This window comes from Haliotis asinina, chromosome 1, assembly GCF_037392515.1.
Source record: "Haliotis asinina isolate JCU_RB_2024 chromosome 1, JCU_Hal_asi_v2, whole genome shotgun sequence".
Classification (NCBI taxonomy): domain Eukaryota; kingdom Metazoa; phylum Mollusca; class Gastropoda; order Lepetellida; family Haliotidae; genus Haliotis; species Haliotis asinina.
The window spans coordinates 88,290,843-88,294,759 of record NC_090280.1 but is presented as its reverse complement, the minus strand read 5'-3'; the positions used below and the strand labels follow the sequence as shown (position 1 = coordinate 88,294,759).

Here is a 3,917-nt window from a genome sequence, read left to right as displayed (position 1 = left end):
TGAAAATAAACCGGGCTCGATCTTAAATACTACGCTGCCACCATAATGGTTACACTGGCTACGTAACGTACCGAGACATACGCTCAGCGGCTTTTCGAGGAGTTGCTTCTCCCCCTCTATATAGGCTCCCTGATAAAATCTTTCTTTTGAATCTCGATACAGTTTGATAAGGGTCACCTTTGTAATACACGCACACTTTCATAAATGACGCATTTTGTTATTAACGCAATATCCTGATTAATAACTAAGATATTCACATCTCTAAAATATTATGCGACACTGCATGTATTTGTTTCTAGTACGTTTACAAATGCAAACGTTTACATGAGACCGGAGGTATTGTAAATTCAAACGCTCAGCTGTAGTAAAACCCCATGCTACGATTAAAAATATGATCCAGTTGGCACCAAAAAAATAAATGAATAAGATAGGATAAAAAGAAAGAAAGAAAACTAAACAATTGAGCAAAAGCAAGTATAGATGTGAAAATTTGATTTGACCCAAATGTCACTTGCTTTATGAAACGTCTCTAGGCTAAAAACCGTCGTTGAAACACTGCAAAATGAAGGTCGGACGAAAATACAGTTATTGTACACGTATTCTAACCACGTATTCTATGGATGTGTACTTTGTTTCGCGGGTCAGTTTTCTTCAGATGCAGTAATAATAAGAACTTGCCCCCAAATATTAAAAAGGCGTTTAAAATAATTCGAAATCACCAAACAAAGTAGTTGCACTGAATGAACTATTTTAAACATGAATAGGTATTTATCGCGAATAGATTGTTTCCGTGCCTCAAAACTGTAACCCTGCCCACCAGTCACATGTTGGTAATGTTTACAAAACATAAACACGGGATTTTCCCTCATGTATTTTTAGAAACAACCGGTTGCGACCGTTGTCAATGCATACTGGGATGTTTCAACCTCCTAATGTTGATCGCTACTTTAGCCAATCAGCTAGCAGAATAAGGCCAATCGGATGCGGCGAGTAGGCGTCCATAGTGCCCGCGTTGTCAAGTTACCTTGATAAAAAAAAGAGACCCGCGATTTACATTCAGACGACGATCTGTCATCTACATTGAGAAGGCAGAAGTTGCAGTTAATATTCTTACAGTTTTGATAATACGTCTTTCAAACCAACAGAAATGTAAGTATGACCTATCTAATGGTTCAGTGCGCGTGTACAATGACTTCGTTTAGAACCTTTCATGCGCACATTATTATTTCGCGTGCTTTTCAATTTCCGAATAATTCTCACTGACGACCGGTGCCCGTGGAACACCATTACATAATTTATGTCAATCTTAAATACCGGCAACTTGTTCTCACTAACACAGCATCATACTAAGAGAGAAAGCATCTAGAGTCAATTGTCACGTGTCATAATGTTTAATTATGAAGGCATTGTTAATCTCCGATTTATTATGTCTTCGCTAAATTGATGATATACTCAACATTCGGCTCGTAAAAAAATCCTCAATCGACCTTAGTCATTCTTAGGATTTTAAAAGACTGACGTACAGCAGTGACAAATCTTGACTAGATGATAGACCACAGGTACACGTGGTTCCGATTCACTTACTTGAAGTATCAGGATCTCTGGGATTTATTTTGCAGAATGTACTGGTATCCTATTGTTTATTGTAGGTACTATATTAACCATTAATTTAGAAAATAGTTCATATACGCTTAATTGCATTAGTGGACCTTACTTACAGGGTTATGCATTTTAATCTCCACTTCAAATATATTCAGACTGATAAAAAATAAAGATATGCCTTATTGGTAATATTCATGTGAATCTCTATTTTATATTAATGTTTCAATTTTATACCCCTTCTTTTATCCATCGCTGGCCATTCCTTTATTTCGAATCATATGGTCGGGTATCTTAATATATTCTCTCACCAGTAAGGTTGTGGCCATGTCCGAGATAGCTGTTTATGTGCAAAAGGTCTTCCCTTTCACCTCTGGGCACACCCTGCTGAGCCTTGTAAGCAAGAATGTTGAATATAAATGACAGTCTTATACCCTAGGTGATCGCTTTCTTTCTTCTTATGGCAGTGAATGGCCTTTGGGCCTTTAAGTTGAGGATTCCAGAATGTCAAACATATATATCCATAGCTGTAGACTTGGATGCCTTGACTTCAGTTTCAAGCTTCTATGTCCTTGCCCTGGTGCCCACCTAGGTTCATGTTCTTATAAATGTATTAGGGTGCATGAAAATAATGAAATGTTTCTTGGGCACATATGTTTTTAAAAGTGACGATGGCAGTAGGACTTTTTTACAAATTTTTAATGAAAAGTGATGAGGGAGGAACACTTTTTTTCTCTCTCTTGGAAATACAGTTTGGAAAGTTTGGCACGTGGAAATGATTCAGTCACACTTGTTCTTACAGACACTCATTCTTACAGTGAACAAATGGATGATCAGGATGTGGCAAAGTAAAACTTATTTTTTAAAATGGCAATAAAAAAATATGCCCAAGAAACATTTCATTTTTATTTATTCTTAGCCTTAAATATTCACATAGTCTAAGGACATGGTCCTGTGATTTGACCAATGGTATATAACCCTTGAATTGCGTTCATATTTTTAAAACGCTGTAACGCATAATTAAAGACAACATATTGCGGGTTCATTTGTTTCAGGTTTTGGGGCCAGGCTTGCTGACTTGGTTACGCAAATGGCATTGTGTCCCAGATGTGTAGATTGATGCTCCAGTTGTTTATTACTGGATTGTCAGATCCAGGCTCTATTATTTACAGACAGCTCCTATATACCTTGAATACTGCTGAGAGTGGCATAAAATTAAACCCACACACTCAGGTCTTGCCTCAATAATTTGTATTAGTGGTTGGATTTTGTATGGATTATTTCCGACTTTTCATGTGAAACATTTTATTTCCAGCAAAATGACCGAAAGGAAAGCAGTCATCAAGAATGCTGACATGAGTGAAGACATGCAGCAGGATGCTGTAGACTGTGCCACAACAGCCCTTGAGAAGTACAACATTGAAAAAGACATTGCTGCCTACATCAAGAAAGAGTTCGACAAGAAGTACAACCCAACATGGCATTGTATTGTTGGACGCAACTTTGGAAGCTATGTGACCCATGAAACAAAGCACTTTATCTATTTCTATCTTGGACAAGTTGCCATCTTGCTTTTCAAATCAGGATGAAATGGGACTCTGTACTTCCTCCACAATGATATTTACCAGTCTCTTTCCTACATATGATGGATGAAAGGCAAGCTAACAGCTGTCGGCTGATTAGTGTTGACTTGTGTGTGAGATGATGTTTCTTGACTGTTTGTGGATCTGCATTTCTCAAAGAGCCAAATCAACCGCAATCACTGAACCAGGACATGTGAGCCTGCAACTGAAAAAAACGTTTTTGTACCTATATATTTATCATTTTTTGTTACTTTTGTTGTCATCATGTGGAACATAATGAAGCCTTTTTATTTCATGTATTAAAATGATATTGTTTACTACACAATCTTTTTTTGTGTTTTGTTGTGCTGTCTGGAGGAAATATATTAAGTACAAACCAGGGGTTCAAAAATCCCATCGCCAGACGCCCGGGACAAGTCAGTTTTCATTTTGGGCAATCAAATAATGGTATCTTACTTGTCCGTGGACTACCAGATAATTTGCACTTATGGTTTTAAACTGCAAATAATCTTGGATTTCATTTTATTTCTGCTCATAATGAAGCTATTAAAGTTAGCACTAATAATAAAGTAGAGCTAGTGGAGAGTGAAATTGTCACTCTTTGATAAATAGTCCAGTAAACATTAACATTATGCATTGTGTCATAAAATCAGGGCAAGTGAAAAATTAGTGAGGACAAGTTACTTTCTTGAAGTCACTTGTATTTTGAACCCCTGTAAACAGTCACCTGTCTGT

The 3,917-nt window shown here is 37.1% G+C and overlaps 1 long non-coding RNA gene across 1 annotated transcript; it reads left to right on the top strand.

Annotated features, from left to right (window-relative positions):
- The first annotated feature begins 1,046 nt into the window (after nucleotides 1-1,046).
- LOC137283924 (uncharacterized) lies at nucleotides 1,047-3,509 on the top strand. The gene is made up of 2 exons (XR_010956881.1): nucleotides 1,047-1,149; nucleotides 2,915-3,509. It is a non-coding gene; the product is annotated as an uncharacterized lncRNA (long non-coding RNA).
- Nucleotides 3,510-3,917: the final 408 nt, after the last annotated feature.